General features: G+C 41.9%; 1 long non-coding RNA gene across 1 annotated transcript; it reads left to right on the top strand.

Annotated features, from left to right (window-relative positions):
• The first annotated feature begins 655 nt into the window (after positions 1 to 655).
• Positions 656 to 9,982, top strand: LOC131196374 (uncharacterized). The gene is made up of 3 exons (XR_009154705.1): positions 656 to 774; positions 1,649 to 1,965; positions 9,867 to 9,982. It is a non-coding gene; the product is annotated as an uncharacterized LOC131196374 (long non-coding RNA).
• Positions 9,983 to 22,754: the final 12,772 nt, after the last annotated feature.

Here is a 22,754-nt window from a genome sequence, read left to right as displayed (position 1 = left end):
AGTTCACAGGTGCTTCAAGGTCACTAAGATGGAGAAATAACACTGATCTCCATGACAGGCAGTTATAGCAATAGCTTTTTCTCTCTTACAAATAGAGTGACAGTATGAAGTGAATCCTACAGTTATTACCAAAGCATAGTCTCTGTTGGAAAAGGACAACAGTTTTAAGAGCCTCTAAACAGATGCAGGTTTGCTGGTTGAATGGGTGATTTATTGTATTTATATTACCTTAATGATTATCCCAACATATGAATATGGAGCAGAGCCATATTTGACATACCATATTTTTTGGAGTATAAGACACATTTTTTTTCCTCCTAAAGGAGGGAATACTCCAAATGTAACTCTGCCCACTTGCCGGCCCCCACCCTTAGGCCTTCGCACATCCTCTTCCTGGCTGCAGAGATTGCTACCGACAATGGCTTGTGTTTTTGGGCTCCATGCATCGCGTTTTCAGCCTCCAAACGCTCTGTTTGAGAACCCTTCAGGGCTTCGGGGATTGCCAAAGCACATTGCCACCGATTGCCGCCCAAAAACACAATGCATTTGGAGGCTGAAAACGCAACACGCGGTGCCCAAAATAGTTACCCGGAACAGCTGCTGCCTTCTCTTACCCCTTTTGTGCTTCGCCTGCTTTATTCACTGGAGCTCCTTCCGACAATCAGCTGTGCTTTTGAAGCTGTTTTTTAGACCCAACCAGCCCTAACCTCAAAACCGAGTGAACTAATGTGCTGAAGCTGACCAGGTTAAAGACGCTAGCCAGATGAATACCTGGTAGGCAGAATTTTTTTTCCTATTTTCCTCCCCAAAAACTAAGGTGCATCTTATACTCCAGTGCATCTTATACTCCAAAAAATATGGTATTTGTTCAATTTCTGTCTTCCTTTCTGCCAAACGCTTTTTTCATTTTATTACACAAAATCTGGGAGGCAGGAGCTCCTGTACCGTAGTTACAGTGGGAACTAAACCTGGATCTCCTTGCTCTTATTCTATATTCCTGATCCTTGCCACTACATCACATTGGCTTTCATATCAAAATTTCCACCAACATGATACTGACATATATCTGAATATTAATGAAATCCATTCCTCCCTCCCAGACAGCCACATGGTTTACATAATTTTTTTCCAAGGAAGAGGTTTTTGGACATAATCTGATTGCATGAGGTAATAACATCTATTTGGCTTCAAGAAGAGAAGCTAAATGGCCCATTAATTAACTTCATCCGATGACTCCTTGTTGTAATATCTTGAAAGAAGGAGAGAGGGAAAAAAAACACCCTATTAATTTTCTCTATCATGCATGGCATTAGACACCTCTAACAGTACCTATTTACTCATATTTTTCCTGCACTAAAAAGCCTCAGACGTCATAAGCTTTCCTCATGAAAGAGTTGTTTCCTTTTAATCTAATGAAGTCAATTCAGTTTTCAGCATCTTTTCCTCTGATCTACAAAGACCGGTTTTAAGCACAAAATTTAACTATGGTTTTTCTCTTCCTCCTCCTCCTCCTCCTCCTCCTCCTCCTCCTCCTCCTCCTCCTCCTCCTCCTCTTCTTCTTCTTCTCCTTCTTCTTCTTCTTCTCCTTCTTTCTCCTCCTCCTCCTCCTCCTCCTCCTCCTCTTCTTCTTCTTCTTTTTTTACTTAAGCAACCATTACAGACTGATTTTACACCACACATCAACTAATCAACTATGTCTTACAAAGGATCGTGAATGGGTTCACACAAATGGAATTGCCTATGCCAGCAATGCCTATGCATTGTGACTGAGGGCTTCATTGAACTGCTCAGTTGGCCATCAGAAGAATGGACAGACAAGTGCTTCTAGACAGCAAAAATGGATGACATCACCGCTATTAATCGTCCAATCACTATTGAAACAATATTAGAGTTGATGTTTTTTTCTATTCCATTTCTAAAGTGCGCTTTTCCATATTAGGTTGCCTATAGTTCTATCTTTTTCAGGTATGCACTTCAGTACGTTTCTTGTCTAGCAAGTAGAAGAAGACTAGTTCTAAATGTAGCAAAAATATTTTAGTTTTTGTTATTATTTTTCTTACCCTGGGCTTCCCAATTTCCCTTGTGTTTTAAAAAGAAGTTTGAAAGGTTTCCCCCTTAGCTCCCAAATAAATTATGCAACAGGCAGAGATTAGCTTAGTTTGATTCTACACAGTACATGATGCTACATGTAAGAATGAACCATGAACTAGCAATTCTGAACATAGTAACTAGTGATTGACATCAAGAGTCCAGATTAACTTTACCCAAGAGGACAGAGAATTGTATTTAGTTGTTCAGGTCCACATTTTTGACCACAAACAACCATATATAATTCAGTTTATATTTGATAATGTGCAGCTGTCTGAATTTTTCAGCAAAATCCACCAATATATTGAATTGGCCAGCTGATGGCACTATCCTGTCAGATAAACACACTCTGTCAGCCAATGTACCACTTACTTTGCTATGAGCTCTTGCATAGATTTAAAAAACGGCAAGCTACAGAATAGTGAAAATTATGTCCGGATATTGTATGACGAAGTTAAACAATATAACTGTAGAACAAAACAGCATCTTTAGTGGCCTATTATGACTTTGTTTATGTATCAGAGACATCAAATATATTACTGTGAAATAGTGCTATTTAGATATTGTTATGTACAGAGAGATCTGAGAGGCTATTCTTCCTTGTATGGTATAGTTGATGAGAAGATTGTTATGCTATGGTAATCGTTTCAACAACATTTTATATCCACCTTCTAAAAGAGCTTTCATAATTCCTAGACTCAATGCTCTGCCCTTCATTTACTCAAAGGAAGATTTTGAGACACTCTTGTGGAAGAAAATTTGCACATGCTGTTATCCTGCTTTTTAAATTTGACAAGGAAATAATATTTTTTATTTATTTATTTTTGTCACACAGTATATATAAGCATAAGCATGAAATAACTATACAATATATAAGCATATATATAAGCATTAGTATATAATAACTATATTAATTAAATATAATGAAAGGAAACAATAGGATAATATTTTATTAGAAGGGGAATGGCCTGCTAGGCAAATCTAGTATTTCCCCTTCTAACCATGATACTGCACTATTAACCAGTAACTGCCTTCTAACAGCACAGCCATGATACTGTGCTATTGGTTAAATAGTATAGTAATATTAGATAATTGCACTTATGTTGACTTCTCTATTCTAATTTTATTACATGTTGAAATGTTTGTATTTAATTAATTACATGCAGTCTTTGCAGATGATGATGATATGGTATATTATATATGATATAGGTATTAGAGAATGGACTATTCAATTCCTGTGTCAAAAAAGATGGGTAAGGTCACCATGTAGATACAGCCATTTGGTTTTCCAGGCAGCAGTACTGGTTTGCTACTGTTGCCTTCTGAGATTCTCTGACAATATCTTATCCAGGACCAACCTAATTTAGGGTTCCAGCCCATCCAATCTTGATCTACTGCTGCAATCTATTGAGATTGTTGTACCTTATATAAGCTGGATATAAACTGGAATAATATATTATTAGAACTAACTGTACTGCAAAGCATTAAATAAGCTTTTGAGTTCTCCAGAATTGTTCAAAATATTTTTAAAATGTACTTGAAGAGTTCAAGTTCAAGTAAACTAAAACAATCTGCCTTCCTTATTTATAATTTCCTCAGGAACTAGACAATCTTGGCATGATTGTCAATGAATATATAAAGTAAGGTTCAAACCTCCCTCCAAATTGCTAAAATCTCATCCAAAATCTTGCCTGTTTTTGTGCGATTCTACCTGTGTATGTAACAAATGATTATAAGTGTTCTGTTATTTTTCAAGTACTCTAAATTTTAAAGATCAACAATACAGTTATATAATTTTTGCTGAAACCTGCAGTTGGAGTTTGCACTCACACAGTTCTCAGAGAAAAGGCAAGACAAATGCAATGCATCTCTTCCTCCTCCTTGACCATAATCCAGTGGAAAGGAACACATACAATATCAGACAGCATGTGATTCAAGAAAGCAAAAAATAGCTGATTTATTACTGAGGTTACTGAACAAAACACAAGGTATCAATGTTTTCATGTGGTGTGCTCAATAATTGGCTATGAATTTGTGTTTGAATCCTCTGCACTAGAGATGGGAGACTCAATTTTATTTATTTATTTTATTTATTTATTTAATCACATTTTTATACCGCCCTATCTCCCGAAGGACTCAGGGCGGTTTACAGCCTGATAAAAACACAAATATAAATACAAGATAAAACACTAATTAAAAAACTTATTGAATAAGGCCGAATTTAAAATTATAATTAAAATAATAAAACCCCGTTAAAAACTAAATTTAAAATTAAAATTCTAGCCCAATCCTGCGCAGATAAATAAATGTGTCTTAAGCTCGCGGCGAAAGGTTCGAAGGTCAGGAAGTTGATGGAGTCCTGGGGGAAGTTCATTCCAGAGGATGGGAGCCCCCACAGAGAAGGCCCTTCCCCTGGGTGTCACCAGTTGGCACTGCCTGGTGGACGGCACCCTAAAGAGTCCCTCCCTGTGAGAGCGCACGGGTCGGTGGGAGGCAATCGGTGGCAGCAGACGGTCCCGTAGGTAACCCGGCCCTAAGCCATGGAGCGCTTTGAAGATAGTTACCAAAACCTTGAAGCGCACCCGAAAGGCCACAGGTAGCCAGTGCAGTCTGCGCAGGAGTGGTTTCACATGGGAGCCACGAGGGGCTCCCTCTATCACCCGCACAGCCGCATTCTGGACTAACTGGAGCCTCCGGGTGCTCTTCAAGGGAAGCCCCATGTAGAGAGCATTGCAGTAATCCAGGCGAGATGTCACGAGAGCATGAGTGACCATGCATAGGGCATCCCGGTCTAGGAAGGGGCGCAACTGGTGGACCAGGCGGACCTGGTAAAAACCTGGAGACAGCTGTCAAATGGTCTTCAAAAGACAGCCGTCCATCCAGGAGAACGCCCAAGTTGCGCACCCTTTCCATTGGGGCCAATGACTCGCACCCAACAGTCAGCCAGGGCTGCAGCTGACTGTACCGGGGTGCCGGCATCCACAACCACTCTGTCTTTGAGGGATTGAGTTTGAGCCTGTTTCTCCCCATCCAGACCCGTATGGCCTACAGACACCGGGACAGCACTTCGATAGCTTCGTTGGGGTGGCCCGGTGTGGAAAAGTACAGCTGAGTATCATCAGCATACAGTTGGTACCTCACACCGAAACCACTGATGATCTCACCCAGCGGCTTCATATAGATGTTGAACAGGAGGGGCGAGAGAATCGACCCCTGCGGCACCCCACAAGTGAGGTGCCTCAGGGTCGACCTCTGCCCTCCCGTCAACACCGTCTGCGACCGATGATAGGAGGAGAACCACCAATAAACGGTGCCTCCCACTCCCAATCCCTCCAACCGGTGCAGCAAGATACCATGGTCGATGGTATCAAAAGCTGCTGAGAGGTCTAATAGGACCAAGGCAGAGGAATAACCCCTATCCCTGGCTCTCCAGAGATCATCAACCAATGCGACCAAAGCTGTCTCCGTGCTGTATCCGGGCCGAAAGCCGGACTGGAACGGGTCTAGATAGACAGTTTCATCCAGGTACTGGGGTAATTGACGTGCCACCACACTCTCTACAACCTTCACCACAAAGCGAAGGTTGGAGACCGGACGATAATTACCTAAAACAGCTGGGTCCAGGGAAGGCTTCTTGAGGAGAGGTCTTACCACCGCCTCTTTCAAGGCGGCAGGAAAGACCCCCTCCGACAAAGAAGCATTAGTAATCCCCTGGAGCCAGCCTCGTGTCACCTCCTGTGTGGCCAGTACCAAACATGTGGTGGCATTCAACCTCCCCAATAACCTGTCCATGTCCTCGGGAGCCACAGGGTCAAACTTATCCCAAACAGTCTCAACAAGACAGCTCTCCGACCTCTCACCTGGATCCACCCAATTTTGATCCAGGCCATCCCGAAGCTGAACGATTTATATTCTGTTTGGTTGCTTTCAGCTCAAAATCTAATCACCTATGAAAATGAATGAAGTCCACCATTGTGTATATGGGCCTACACAGACAAATGAAGAAACTTCTTGTTTGTTGATTGGTTCAGCAAATCAAAGAAAAGGTGACGTCCTTGGTGTTCTCTGAACTTGGTTGTTTGTTTTCAGACAATTCATTACCCAACTAGGAAACACCAGGTGACTGTGCTTTATTTCTAGCAGCCTAACAGCTACTATGTACAACAAACACAAGACTAGTACAGTGTATCCATGAACACCAACTAGTAGTCAGAAAACACAATGAAAAGTCATTTTCATTGCTCTCACAGAGAGGGACTTCTCAGGGTGCCGTCCGCCAAACAATGTCGGCTGGCGGCCCTCAGGGGAAGGGCCTTCTCTGTGGGGGCTCCCACACTCTGGAACGAACTTCCCCCAGGTTTACGCCAAATACCTGACCTTCGGACTTTCCGCCGCGAACTGAAGACACACCTTTTTATCTGCGCGGGGCTGGCTTAAATTGAATTTTAAATGTTAAATTTTATTAATTTTAAAAGGGGTTTTTTAGTGTATGGTAAATTTTTAAATTTTCAGGCTATTTAAATAAGTTTTTTAAATTCCGTTTTAATTGTATTTTGTATTGTTCGTTTTATTCTGCCTGTACACCGCCCTGAGTCCTTTGGGAGAAGGGCGGTATAAAAATCAAATAAATAAATTAAAAAAATTTAATTAAAAAATTAAAAAAATTAAAAAATTAAATTATTCTGCCTGTACACCGCCCTGAGTCCTTTGGGAGAAGGGCGGTATAAAAATCAAATAAATAAATTAAAAAAAAATAAAAAAAAATTTATTTGACAACACATGGACAGACTGATCCATAGTTCCAACTGGGAAATAATAAGCATCCTAGCCCAAACTAAATCCAAAAACCTGGCATTCTGACAAGTCAACCATTGTAGACACATAGACATATACTAGATTCAAAAGAAGCAATAATAAATTTAAGTAGGAAGCAAAAAGGCCAAAACACATCCACTCCAGCAGTCAACACCTAGATAAGCAGGGATTAACAGTAGCCAAACCCTCAAGCAGAAAAAAATAACCTAATCAAGGAACTACAAGGGGAAAAAACATATTCCCACCAAAACTGGCAAGTCAAGCACTATATGTAATCAGGGAACAAACTCTATTTTCATTTGCAAGCAAACAATCAAGCTCAGAGAGCACCAAGGACTCCATAGTTCAACCCTGAACTACATATATTCTCTTCAAAGAAGATGTACCAGGCATCTGACAGGCCATGATCCCCTGCTGCTGAGCTCCATTATCATGGTGAGTCACTTGTGTTACAGAGCAGTCTTGAGGAAAATAAAATAAAATAAAATAAATGACTTGTCAGGTTGCAAAAAGTTAAAAACATACAAGTTGCTTGGCAAATCAACTTGAAAAACAGTATGACTTGTTCACTGGAGCCTTGGCTCTGCCACTGTAATTAATTGTGTTATAAGAGTGAAAGTTGCTATAGACATTAAGCAGGCATCATTGCTTGTAAGGTGTAGAGTCGTCTCCTAGGAATCAGAATTCTGTGGATGAAAAATATGCCCCTTTGATCTCAAGGGCCAACATCATTGCTAATGTACAACTACACTTTCATTCTTTATCTGCTATCCACTGCTATTCTGCAATTACTATCCTAAACTTTTTATAAAGTGAAGGAGTTGATTTGATTAAAAGGCCCATTAGCAAAATAGTTACAGTACATAGGAATGTGTGTATTGGCCATTTGAACTGTTCCAGAGTACAAAACCATTCAAAATGGCCATTACATGGATTGCTAGAAATTAGAAAGAGAGACAATCATAATAGAATAGAATTTTTATTGGCCAAGTGTGATTGGACACACAAGGAATTTGTCTTGGTGCATATGCTCTCAGTGTACATAAAAGAAAAGATACGTTCATCAAGGTACAACATTTACAACACAATTGATGATCAATATATCAATATAAATCATAAGGATTGCCAGCAACAAGTTATAGTCATACAGTCATAAGTGGAAAGAGATTGGTGATGGGAACTATGAAACGATTAATAGTAGTGCAGATTCAGTAAATAGTCTGACAGTGTTGAGGGAATTATTTGTTTAGCAGAGTGATGGCCTTCGGGAAAAAACTGTTCTTGTGTCTAGTTGTTCTGGTGTGCAGTGCTCTATAGCGTCATTTTGAGGGTAGGAGTTGAAACAGTTTATGTCCAGGATGCGAGGGATCTGCAAATATTTTCACGGTCCTCTTCTTGATTCGTGCAGTATACAGGTCCTCAATGGAAGGCAGGTTGGTAGCAATTATTTTTTCTGCAGTTCTAATTATCCTCTGAAGTCTGTGTTTTTCTTGTTGGGTTGCAGAACTGAACCAGACAGTTATAGAGATGCAAATGACAGACTCAATAATTCCTCTGTAGAATTGGATCAGCAGCTCCTTGGGCAGTTTGAGCTTACTGAGTTGGCGCAGAAAGAACATTCTTTGTTGTCCTTTTTTAATGATGTTTTTGATGTTAGCTGTCCATTTGAGATCTTGCGATATGATAGAACCCATATACATATATATATGTGTGTGTGTGTGTGTGTGTGTGTGTGTGTGTGTACATATATATACATATATGTTTTATATATATATATGCATATATATATATATATATATATATATATATATATATATATAAATATATATATATATATAAAACATAATTAAGATTTAATTTCAAGAGACACTTACCCATATTCTGAGTAGCAGATCCTATTTGGATTTCTGCATATAAAAGCAATTAGACAATGAGGATACATGATGGGCTTTACTCATTGCTAGCTTCCTGCTTGTGACGATGTCAAACTGAACTTTGCCTGTCTTGTGTTTCTAGCTATTAAATAAACCCTAAGGAGTCACCAGCTATTGTTGAGTCAGCCAACAAATGACATTAGTTTTAGCAATTAATTTTGTCCCATAGCAGAACAAAATTAACATATCCTAGCACAGAAAGCATCTTTTCAAAAGTGAAGGACCTTTTGGGCAGTGTTGAGGATTCAGTAACCTTGTCCAGTCAACAGATTATAGTCAACATATAAGTTTTTGTTTTCCTAATAATTTAGATGATATATGTTTCCTAATAATAATTTCCTAAAATTATTAGAAAATCATAAAGCCATCTACAGGTTAATTAAGACAACCAGGAGCCCAGTCAGTCCCTGTTCAATTTTATTTTCCAAGAAAGATTCTGAAGTTAATATCAAGACCGAAAGCATACAGTACTTGAAAACAAAAATGATACCTGATTTGCAATGATCCAGCATGCACCTTTAAAAATTATCTTTTTAAATTGTAAACAGGTGGATGAGAGAGTATGGAAGGAGCCAGGAAGGTATTTATGAGCAACAAACTCCATGGGCCTCATGTTGAAGGCTCTGATGTGTGATTAATGTTCTATTATATTTTGGTTGCATGATGGTCTTTAAGGATGAATGAAGAACTTTTGCTACTCTTAATCCAAATAAAGAAAAAGGAAGATCATCTCTGCACTACCAGGTGATGTTCTTCTCTTCCACGTTGAACTACAATAACATTGTTAGCAAACATTACCTTCTTGTTTCAGACTTTCATTGTCAACAGATGTTACAGTCTCTGACTAGCCAGCATATTTTTGATGTAATCCTTTGTTCATAGAATCATTGGATGTAGAGATTGAAAGGATCTTGGAAGTATCTATTCCTACATCTTGCCCATTATGTGAAACCAATATCACCAAAAGATTCAGTCTTTGTTTAAGCACAAACATTCTCTAATAATTATATTGGTTATTCTCCTTCGCAGATTCTACAGTTTGTCATGGTCCTTCCTAAACTCTGGTACCCAGAATGAAAGGGAAACAATACTGGGCATAAGTACTTGAGAAGAGAATTATGACGGTTTGGTGAATATGAGCGAACAGTGCAATTATGGGTTCAAGGAAAGCAAATGCAATCCTAGGATGCATCAATAAAAATACAGCACCAAGGTTGTTCTTCTCTGTTCTATGTTACAGGTAGTTAGATCTGTGCTTATTTCACATTATCCTAGCCTGCCACCTGCCTGAAGAAGTTAGTCTAATTGTACTTGCAAAACATTCTTGAACTTTCTCAAACTGGAAAATAATATGGATAGAATAAGGGAGGTTGGGGGATCTTCTGCACTATATTATGTTTGTATGACTTGTGCCAACTTTCGGCAACTTGAAACTTTCCAGACACATTTGAGATCAACTCTCAACATTTCCCACTAGCATGGCCAACTGCTTTAAGATTGAAAAGTTAGGAGATTTTTAGAAAAATGAGGCATGCAGGCCAGGCCCTTGATATCTCTGATCTCTCCATACTGAATGGAAAGTAACATGCAGATGGTTTCTATTGTGATTATCAGAAATGAAACGAACCTTCACATGATTGGCAAACCTACTTTCCTGGTTGCTCAAAGACTTTTCTACTTGCTTATGTAAAAATATATATATAGAAATCTTTGGCACATCTTTTTGTGCAATACAAGAAAACTGGAGACTTAACAAGCTATTGGGACATATACAGACATTGGTGGCAACAGTAGTTTGCAAGACCTCCTGCCTCTTTCACATGTTTTCTGTAAGCTAGCATAAAATTAATTTAAAAATCTGTCAAATCTCTGTCAAATCTGATCCATTAGATCAGTGATGGCTAACCTTTTCCAGACCGAGTGCCCAAAGCGCAATGCGCACAGGTCCTGCGCATGCACCCTACCCCATCCCGCCCTGCACCTGTGCGTCTAGCCCCCTGCATGCACGCATGGGGCCCCGTATGCTCCCTGCCCCCACGCATGTGTATGCCCCCCAATGCATGCACCCGCACCCCCCGTACTTGCCCCACCCCTGCCCATGCCCCACCACCCACATGCGTGGCAGAGACCCAAAGACCAGCTGGCTGGCGGGAGCTGTGCATGCATGCACAGCAGAGCTAAACTGGGGCAACGGTTCGTGTTCCCATAGAGAGGATGCTGCATGCCACCTCTAGCATGCGTACCATAGGTTCACCAAAACGGCATTAGATGAAAGAGAATTTGCTTTTGAAATTGTTTCTAAGGAGAAGAGTATTTCTGTGAAATGTTCATAGGTGGAAACAAATGTTTTTGCACTATCTCTATTTAAAACTGCTGATTGGGCTGTGCGGATGGTGTGATGCAGTTTGTGACTCTGCATTACTGTCTCCAGCAATCTGCAGCCAGTCCCTCCGATTTCTCACACTTGGATGAATCTACAGGCATGTTTTCATTACAGAATGCTTTTTGTTGCATTTTTTTCCATACTGGAAAATATTAGCAACTAGACAGGCCTCTCAGTGATGGAAACCTGTGTAACAGAAAACAGTGATACCATCCACCACCTCCAACAATAAATAATGTTCAAAAACACCACCCATGACAAGACAAATTCAACAGGAATTTTCAAGCGCCCTGGGAATAAGGTCTGAAAAAACAAGTCCCTTTCACAGAGGGAGCAAACTGTTGAGAAACTGCAGGACAGTTTTCACTGCATTGAGTCTCTCATCCAAGTCAGATAGAGAGGCTCGAATTTGTTTTTAGAACAGCCAGCTCCATAATCCTCTTGCCTATTGGTGCTAGAGTTCACAGGATTAAGAATATGAGATGGCACCTAAATATGAGCACAAACTGAGATTTTGCAAGTTGTTGACTAACCCATATTGAAGACATTTGTGGTTGTCTTGAGAAAATGCACATACACACTCATTTGAATAGTGGTAAGAATCAGGTTGAACATCAAGGAAAGGGGTTTTTGTACAAATCATCCAAGAGGTTTCTTTGTTCCATGTTGCTTAAAGAATGTTTGCAAAGAGCTGTCACAACAGCATTAGGAATGGTTTCTGCTGCTTGTCTACCTACAGTATGGTTTTGATTCGGGAACATTCTGTGTTAGCTGCGAAAGTTCCCAAAGTTTGAAAATATTGAAAACAATCTTTAGTTATAAAACAATTACAACTATATATAGTTATAGTGTAAAAACAATTATAAACTTCAGAAAAATAATGGCTAGGTTTGTGGTACTGGAGAAACACACCAAAGCATGACTTGTAAGGCAAATGTTTTCATCCAGGAAGAAAACACTCTCCACAGATTGTAGATGTTGTGGATTAAATTGCAATAACTAGGAATTGCAGAACTGAAATCCAATCCATCTGGGATTCATCAAACGGAGAAAGTTGTGCGTCATATAAAATAGATCAAAGCCTTTAAATCTTAATGTTGAAATTTATTAGATCAATCCACTACTTCCAGCAGATCTGATCTGATCAGGGCCATAGCTTAGTTTGGGAGAAGGTGAAGCTTCAATCTGTGATAAATTTTTGTTTAGGAAGGTTTTTGCTGTCAGGATTCAAGATAATGGAATTAGATGAAAACTCAGACTTGTGATCCATATGCTGCCTTCCAGGTCATTTTCTGCAAACTGTTATAATGCTGTTATAGGACATCTTCAGATCTCCAAAAAGAAGAGTGGTATAATAACCTGCCTTAGCCTAACCAGCAGGTCTTCGGGCAATTGTCAGGCCTCATTAACCAAGCTATATAGTTAATGCCCAGGACTTCTCATACCAAACAGCACCATGGTGGGTATTGCCAGGGGATGTGACAGGCAACACTCAGCCTCCTGCACCCCCCTGGGAGCAAAAATGAGCTGCGGGGGGGGCACCATACACCCCTGCGCCCCATTTTGGGCCTAGTAGGCCTCCCTGCACTTACCATGGGAGCCAAACGGATCATGTGGGGACTCCTGGAAGGGGTGGAGGGACGGGGCCAGCCAGCGATTTAACAACCAGTGTAATGTATTTGAATCTTAGGAGGGAAAATTGGGCGGGAAAATGCACGTTGCTGATTGGCTGGTGCCTCAGCCAAAATACTATTCAAAGAGGGGTTTTGCCTGTTGGCTTTTGCTGGGATCACAATAAACCAAAGAGCTGTTGTCACTTGTATCGTCTCCTGTCCCTTCATTGCCTGAACCTAACATTGGCGACGAGGATGGGATTTTGAAGGCAGTGAGACTACGAAAAGAGCTGAAGGAGCATCGACAATTCAAACCCAGACTGAATCTAGGGGCGGACACATAGCAATGTCTAGCTATATGCCACCAGCGCCATTCGACCCAGCCAAGGAAAAATGGGGGTCGTACATGGCTCGTTTCGAGTGCTTCCTCGAAGCGAACGAACTGCAAGGAGTATCGGATAATCGGAAGCATGCTTACTTCCTGAGCCACTGTGGGCCAGAAGTCTTCGACACCGCCGAATCGCTGTCGGAACCAATGCCGGTACAGTCGGTGCCATGGCAAACGTTACAGACAACGCTACGAGCGCACTACACACCGGTGCCATTGAAGTTCGTACAACGGTTCGAATTACTGCCTTTTGAGGCAGAACTACAGGCAATTGTAGTTGTGAAGATTACTGAAATTACATCCCCTTATTTAAGCTAGTTATCTTCTTTCACAGGAACAGTTAAGCTTTTGAGGGGGACAAACTGGACATATCTAAGCATACAGAAACCAGTTCCAAATAGTTGTTTTAGTTGCATCAAAGTTCTTTTCAAAAGTAAACCCAAGGTTTTCTTTTTTAGCCTTAATGTTGTTTTCATTAGCAATCAGATTGCTTTTTAAAAAAAAAATCACTTACCGAAGTGGCATGATGCAGAAGGAAACAGAGCAAGGATGAGCAATTCCTGCCTTGGATGCAAACACAGAAACAGCCTGTGTCACTAACTATGAGTCTTGCTTCTTTTCTTCTGTGTGATCTCAGGCAGCCTGAAATCAGGTTTAGAATTAGATTTAGAGGAGATCAGCCTGAAAGCCTTCCATGGAAACCCATATATTCTCCTTAGTTCTAGGTTGCTTCTTTCCTTCATTAGTTTCCATCCATTACTTCTTGTTCTGCCTTCAGGTGCTTTGGAGAATAGATTGTACTATTCTTGCATTTTGGATGACTTTTAAGTACTACTTGAATATAACTCCCAGTTTCCCTTGAGAAACTTGGACAAAGAGAACAGAATTGTTAGGAATGTTTACTTTTCTGAAAACTAAGGAGTCCCATCAGGAATCCTTTCACCACCTTTTCTTCTTTGGATTCAAGTTTAATTTATTAGACAATTGCCTAATTTGCAGCTCTTTCTCCTGTCTCCCAGAGTCATTCCCACAAGTAGTAGGTTTCAATTTTGGCCGCTACTAGTTCACTCGTGGGTGCCCATGTATGTGACGCTTCTGTGCATGTGCAGAAGCTTCTGAGCATGCACAGAGACATCCGGGCAGGAGCTTCCCGCCACCGCCACCGGTTTGCCCGATCCAGGGTGAAGCGATAGCAACCTACCACTGATTCCCACATAAAATTACAATCCCATTTACTTCCTATAATTTTAAAAGCATAGAATATTTGCTGTTTCACTCTTTAAACCTTTTTATAACTCCTAAGTTATCTCATTCTTTTAAAAACTTCGCCAGTCATAGTCTGCTTATTATATATATTATATTACTATACAAATATATTATTATATTATATGGTTCAGATGACTGAGGAACAACTATCTCAAAGGGTGAGATATGTGTTCTTAAATTGATAAAACGTAGACAAGAAAAAATTGAGCATTTTGTGATCAAAGTGCTAGCTGGGGAAATATGGGAGCTGAAATCCACACATCTTAAAGTTGCCAAGTTTGAAAACAATGATCTAGAGCAGCTTTTTTAAAGGGTTGGGCCTACTATTCCTAGAATTTATTTGGCCCTGCTGGGTCAATCCTAAGAGTTGCAATCTCAAAACTTCTAGAAGGTTGGAAAACCTTTGCTGGCTGACAAACTCTTGGAATTGAAGTCCACAAGTCTTAAAGTTGCCAAGGTTGGAGACCCCTGCTTTAGAATATAGAGAATGTTGAGTTCTCATGAGAATACGGTCACAGCATTGTCAGTAAATGGCTAGGATTATCTGGATTTGAAAGCTAAATGAGTTTGTTTCTCATTAGTGCTTAGATGGCAGACAACCAGAGAATTTCAGGGTGTTAGAAATTAAAACAAAACAAAAACCCTGGAAGATTGTTCTCAAGATTGTTTTCCAAGAAAACTACATGGATGCGTTCATAAAGGTTTAAGGACATGTCCACAAACTTTGATTTGACGGGAGCTTGGCTTTGTTATAAATAGGAGAATAGGGCTTCTGTTGCATAGATCCAGGTTTAATGTGGTACATTCAATAAATGATATAAAACAAACCATAGTTCTATAACCCAACCATCAGTTTTTTGCATAATGTATAAAAAAAATTTCTTACACAATTTCTACGTGCAATTATACCTGATAAGAATTGGCAGGTTGTTTAGCCAGCATATTAATCATTCTGTTTGTTGTGCATCCAGATCCCTTCAGGTCTTGAGGAAAAAAGTTCAGTTTGGCTGATAATAGAAAATGTAAGTTCTATTTGTATGTATTAAAAAAATCAGTAGTTACTTTTTAATGAAGTTTGGGGTTTAGCCAGTGTGCAATAAAAATTGGGTAGGGAGCCCTGCATGCCAAAGTGTTTGTGCCTTTAGTCTCAATTTAATGCCACTGTCTACCAATGTGATGTTTTTCATCTAGCAAACTGTCTCAACACTGCCGTGCATCTGGTATTTTTAAAGTTTAATGTCAAATTAACTGGCCCAACTGAAACCAGACCTTGCAGTATCCAGGCAACGATTCCAAAACAATGGTTAACAAGAGATTTCAATGTGTGAAACTGTATGCAGCAGAAAGAAAAGATGGCCTACATAACATATTTGTCTTCTTAGTCTTCTCTGAACAAAGTTATAAGTTTTTGTGCACCTTGAGCGAACTTTCCTACTTCTCTTCTGCACTGCAATACAACGTACCACAATGTGATTTCTGTCTCATGCTTTATGAATGACAAAATGTGCTTTACAAGACTGGCTTTCAATTGTACCAAACAGGATCAGCTTTAAGACATATCCTGCAGAGGTTGATCTGCTTTTCTTTTACTTGCAGTGGTGGGATTCAATTTTTTTTTCCTACCAGTTCTGTGGGCGTGGCTTGGTGGGCATGGCGTGGCTTGGTGGGCATGGCTTGGTGGGCATGGCAGGGGAAGGATACTGTAAAATCTCCATTCCCTCCCCACTCCAGGGGAAGGATACTGTAAAATCTCCATTTCCTCCCGATCAGCTGGGACTCGGGAGGCAAAGAATAGATGGGGCCAGGCCAGTCAGAGGTGGTATTTACCAGTTCTCTGAACTGCTCAAAATTTCTGCTACTAGTTCTCCAGAACTGGTCAGAACCTGCTGAATACCACCACTGTTTACTTGTATCTATGCATGTTTCCACAGGGTCTAGTATATCCATCCAAAATAGCAGCCTATTTCAGTGTCAATAATGACAATGCATGAAAGAAAAGTGGACAGAAGCTCATGATCTTCCCCAATTTTTGAAGATGAAGAAAGTGTTCTTGATGTCCTGCATAGACATCAATTATAAGTGGGTTGTAGTAATTAAGGCACCAGGTTGCAAACCAGGAGACTGTTCTAATTCCACGTTAGGCATGAAAGTTGGTTGCGTTAATTTGGATCAGTCACTCTCATTCAGCCCAATCCACTCACAGGGTTGTTTTTGTAGGGAAAATAGGAGTGGGAAGGAGTATTAGGTATCTATGGAGATTCATCCAGGTCATAGTTGTCCCAAAGGTGCTTTTTTCAAGAGGCAAATGGACTTTCTATTTTTTTTCTGTGAAGATGTTTCACTTGTCATCCTCTCAGAGCTGAGGAAGCTTCCTGGATGAGAAGCAAAACGTCTTCAAAGAAAAAACAGAAAGTCCAGTTGCCTCTTGAAAAAACACCTTTGAGAGTATTAGATATGTTCGCCACCTTGAAGTACTTATACAAAGAATAAAGACAAAATAAAAATAAATAAAATAAATAGCAAGGAGAATGTCACAAGAAATAATGAATTTGAACTTATCAAAAATCAGGTTTTTCTCATATGTACGATACAATTATCCCAACTTTGACTTGCAGAGCCCACATAAGTTTCTTTTTTCTTCAGTCATGATCTTCCCCTGTTTGTTTGTTTTTTTAAAAGGAGGCTACAATTCTTTTAAATGAAGATACCAGGATTAAATCTAAGAACTGCATGAAATTCAAAAGAACGTAGAAAGTATTCTGCTGGATCAAGCAAATATTTGGTCAACCATAAACATTTAGGAAGCTTAATAGCAGAACAAGTTAAGTGGTATTTAGGTATGCTGCCTATAATCAAAGAAGAAACAAACAGCAATTATGTCTAATGGCAACTGGCTATCTACTCCTCCATGAATTTGCCCAATGTCTTTTTAGAACCATGCACCCTGATCACTTTTACCATCATTAAATAGTGTCTAAATAAAGAATAGCAGATAGGTGAGTTCCTACTCCAGTATCACACTACTATTTAGAAGATTCACTGAGCTAGGGAAATAGCATGATGATGATCATGATAATTCTTCTGGTTTAAAATAAAAGGTTTCCATGAAGTCATACAAAGATAAATAATAAGATAGCTCTTGTCCCTGCACTCTTCATATCAAAAATACTGCCTGATATAGAAAGGAAATTAGGGAACAAACAAAAAAAGCCAAATCAGGCTCTAAGTTATCATTTTTTTTTATAATGCCTAACCAAAGTAGCAACAATTTCAAGGAAATGAGAACCAACAATTCCTGAATTTCAGCAAAAACCTCATAGGTCCTATTTCCAATCACTTGTTCTTCTGTAATCTGAAGGAGGGAGAAGTCTGATGGATCTGGTCTCATTGCTGGACCCTGCTTCACTTTTCATTGCAGCCAAAGAAGCAGGTTATTGGCTCATGGGAAGGGAACAATGAACACACCATGATCAGCTCAGTTTGCTAGTGGAGGGGGGGGAGAGAATAGGAGGAGGAGGTTTTGGCAGGAAGAGGAAGAGACAGAGGGAGTGTGAGAAGAGGAAGGAGGGTTTTTTCCCCCGGGGCGGGGTGGGGAGAAAGGCCGGAAGGTAAGGATAGGGAGGATCCTATCCTTCCTAGGCTGGGGGAAAAGGAGGCTTGAGAGGATAGGAAAAGAGGTTTAAGGGGGAAATGGAGAAAGAGGCCCGGGGAAAGAGAGAAGGAGTGAAGGCAATAGGGAGGATAGGAGAGGCTTCTGTGGGGCAAGCCTGAGGGAGAGAAGGGGATAGCATAGGGCAGGCTTCTGTGGGGCAAGCCTGAGGGAGAGAAGAGGATAGCATAGGGCAGGCTTCTGTGGGGCAAGACTGAGGGAGAGAAGAGGATAGCATAGGGCAGGCTTCTGTGGGGCAAGACTGAGGGAGAGAAGGGGATAAGATAGGAAAGGCTTCTGTGGGGCAAGCCTGAGGGAGAAAGCGGGGATAGGATAGGGTTAGGATTACGGTTACATCACATGACCTGCCATCTGGGAAAAGACTGACCATCACCCCACCACATGACCTGCCTTCTGAGTGGAGACTGACCACTGTGACCCTACATGACCCATGCCAGTAGAGGTGCCTGAGTGAGGGACCAAAAAGGGCCAGGAGAACCCAAACTTTCAGGGGTAGCTCTACACTAATCATTCTGATTATGTCTTAAATTCAGTTCAGGATGTCCTTCTGATTCCTTCATCATTTGTCTCTGAAGTTTGCCCTTGTTGCCAACTTGGATCCTGAAACCCTCTCATAATCTTCAGCACTCCATGGTTCAACAAAGCCGATCTCCCTAACTCTTCTTAAAATGTAAAGACAGAAATCAGGCTCCCCCACTAGCACTGGGCAATAACAAAGTGCAAGAGAGACAGGAGTGCAACCCACGGCAGCTAACAGACAATTTTTCTTGCACTTGTAATGTTCAATATGTGGCTAAACAAGTTGGGAATCTTTTTCCTAGAGAAGAGGAAACTCCTGCTTCCCTGATTTATTAAAAGGAGACAGAGTGAAAAGCTTGTTATGGAGACTAGGTATTTATTAGGGTAATAGAGAATGAATTCCAAATGTTGTATGATCAGGACTGTTTTTATATTTGAATGTTGCTGTTGAGCATGCTTTTTTTCTTTTCAGTTGGCCAAAGGATGCCGAAAACCACTGAAGTTGAGTTCAGTGGGTCTCTCTGAAAGTGCCAAATGCTTTAAATCCAGCATTCCTCTTTCCTTTCCAGTTTCAATCATGCTCCTAAATTCCATTTTAGGAGCCACTTGGTTCCTTCTTTTGTGCGGTTCCACCCATTTCTTCCACTGGCCAACTTTTATTGTAATGTATTTAAACTTTAGGAGGGAAGTTTGGGTGGGAACTAGCACGTTGCTGATTCGTTGAAGCCTCAGCCAAAATAGTATTTAAAGAGGGGGTTTTGCCTGTTGTCTTTTGCTGGGATCGCTATAAACTAAAGAGCTGTTGTCACTCACTGGTGTCCTGCCTCTTTATTGCCCAAACTTAACATTGGCGATGAAGGTGGGATTTTGAGGCAGTGAGATTGGAAAAAAGAGCTGAAGGAGCAAAGGAATTCGCGAACCCAGCCAGTTTCAAAGGGCGGATATTAGCGATGTCCAGCTACATGCCGCCAGCGCCATTTGACCCAGCCAAGGAGAAATGGGGGTCGTACATGGCTCGTTTCGAGTGTTTCCTCGAAGCAAACGAACTACAAGTAGTCTCGGATAATCGGAAGCGAGCGTACTTCCTAAGCCACTGTGGTCCAGAGGTTTTCAATACCGCAGAGTCACTTTCAGAGCCAACGCCGGTACAATCGGTACCGTGGCAAACACTATAAACAACACTTCGAGCGCACTACACACCGGTACCCTCAAAGTTCGTCCAACGGTTCGAGTTGAGGCAACGGGTACAGCGAGAGGGCGAATTGATAAGCGTGTACATGGCCGCATTGAGGAAAGCCGCGAACCACTGTGAGTACAGAGATTTGGAGGACTCCTTACTCAAACAACTCATTTGTGGGGTCAGGGACATCCGACTATAAAGGCGGCTGCTGTCTAAGAGCAACCTGACTTTGGCAATAGCTTTGGACGAGGCCAGGGCTCACGAGATGTCCACCAAAGCGGCGGAGACCTTGCAAAAGCCGAACGTGCAGGGTGCCGGAGCGAAAACAACACCGGTCCACAGCGAGGAAGTCCAGGCCGAATCGGAAGGTGAGGAAGAGGAAGAGGTTTTCCACACCGGGAGGCCAGAGAGAGGTGACCGGGACGAATGCGTGAGTTGCGGGGGCCAACACCAACGACAAAACTGCAGGTTCAAGGACGCGGTTTGTTGGCGGTGCGAAAAGAAAGGACACATAGCTCAGGCCTGTCGAGCCCCCCAACCTTCCCGCCAAAAATTCAAACCAACCAATCAGAGCGCGGGAGCAGCGAAGCAGCCCGGGATTGGTCCATTCAAAAAGGGTGCGAAGTTAAATCAGACCACTGTGAGAGAGGCCACGCATCGACACGACTAGAAAAGAAGATTTTTACCAAAACATACATTGAAGGAGTACCATGCCAAATGGAGGTGGACACCGGCTCATCAATCACAATTATGTCCTGGGACACCATCGTGAGGGACTTGCCAGCCATTGCAAAGCGCCAGCTACAAACCCAGAAGCTGAGAGTGCAAGACTACCAGGGAAATCGGATCCCTGTTCGAGGGGTCACGTCCGTCAAAGTCAAGTATGGACAATTCAAGAAGACCCTGCCAATCACCGTAGTAGATGGAACTCTACCGAGTTTGCTAGGGCTGGACTTGTTCCGGGCTTTGGGCATGGGAGTGACCGGGGTCTACAGAAACGAAGTCAACCTCAAGGATGAACTGCTGAAGGAGTTTGAGGACGTCTTCAAGGACTGCCTGGGCAAGTACGTGGGGACCCCTATTTCTTTCAATCTAGACCCACAAGTTGCTCCCATCAGGTTAAAGGCTAGGAGGGTCCCATTTGCTCTAAAGCCCAAAATTCACAGGGAATTAGACAAGCTAGTAAGCCAGGGAATACTAGTCCCCGTCACCATGCAAAATGGGAGACACCCATAGTGACCCCAGTCAAACCAGACGGATCAGTCCGGATTTGTGCTGACTACAAGGCAACGCTTAACAAAGCATTGCAGAAGAGCGCATACCCCGTCCCAGTAGTGCAACACTTGCTGCACGCGTTAGGACAAGGGCAGGTTTTCGCCAAACTCGATTTGGCTCAAGCCTACCAGCAACTACCCATAGATAGCAGCACAGCCGAGGCACAGACAATTGTCACGCACCGCGGCGCTTTCAAATGCACTCGACTCCAGTTCAGAGTTAGTGTGGCTCCAGGGCTATTCCAAAACCTAATGGAACGACTGTTACAGGGTCTACCCGGGGTGGTACCATATTTCGACGATGTATTGGTATCAGCAGAAAACTTAGATGAACTTGGGGTAAAACTAAGGAAGGTATTGGGCATTTTCAGGTCTGCTGGGCTTAAAGTTAAGCTTAACAAATGCCAAATTGGGGTGGAATCCGTAGAGTTCCTGGGATACCGAATAGACAGGGAAGGGATCCACCCTACTGAGAGCAAGGTACGGGCCATTAGGAAGGCCCCAGCTCCCAAAAATAAAATAGAATTACAAGCATTCTTAGGGCTTGTTAACTTCTATGCGGTATTCTTAAAGAATAAGGCAACAATAGCCGAACCGTTACATAAATTACTAGCAAAGAAAGCTGTTTGGTCCTGGGGCAGGGTGGAGGCTAGGGCATTTGAGGGGGTAAAGAACCTTTTGTCCAGCGATAGCCTCCTCATCCAGTACAATGGCACGTTGCCACTAGTACTAGTTTGCGATGCATCTCCCTATGGGGTGGGGGCTGTGCTCAGCCATAGGTTACCGAATGGAACAGAAGCCCCTATAGCATATTATTCCCGAACAATGTCCTCAGCTGAAAGGAACTACAGCCAGCTAGATAGGGAGGCATTGGCTATAGTCTCCGGGGTTAAGAAATTCCACGAATACTTATTCGGGCGAGATTTCGAGATAGTCACGGACCATAGACCCCTACTGGGACTCCTAGTGGGCGACCGCCCAACACCCGTTGCACTTTCACCCAGGCTGACCCGATGGACTATCTTCCTAGCAGCATACTCTTACAAATTGCTCCACTGCCCGGGAAAAGACTTAGGGCATGCGGACGCTCTTAGTAGATGCCCTTTACCAGAGACTATCGAAGACCCGACCCCGGGGACACCCGTCTTGCTAATTGACTCTTTGGACTCTGGCCCAGTCACATCCAAGGAAGTGGCTAGGGCATCTTACAAGGATATTACCATAAGGACTGTAATTGGTTGGGTGCAAAGGGGATGGCCCACTGCACCGGGTGAGCATTTCAAAGACTTTGTGAAAAAACGATCGGAACTGTCAGTTCAAGGGGGGTGTCTGTTATGGGGGGATAGAGTGGTTATCCTGGAAAAATTACGCGGAAATGTGTTGGAACTGTTGCATGTGGGCCACCCGGGGATTGTGAGGATGAAGAGTTTAGCGAGGAGTTATGTATGGTGGCCCCTAATGGATAAGGACATTAGCGACAGGGTAGGGAAATGCCAATCCTGCCAAGAGTCAAGGCCACTACCCCCTACAGCCCTGATTAGAGAGTGGGAGAAACCCCAGGGGCCATGGTCCAGGATTCACATAGATTTTGCCGGGCCATTTCATGGGCAGACCTTTTTAATTG

The sequence above is a fragment of the Ahaetulla prasina genome, chromosome 3 (genome assembly GCF_028640845.1).
Source record: "Ahaetulla prasina isolate Xishuangbanna chromosome 3, ASM2864084v1, whole genome shotgun sequence".
Taxonomy (NCBI): Eukaryota; Metazoa; Chordata; class Lepidosauria; order Squamata; family Colubridae; genus Ahaetulla; species Ahaetulla prasina.
Note: the sequence above shows the minus strand (reverse complement) of the source record. Positions and strands in the feature narration are given on the sequence as shown.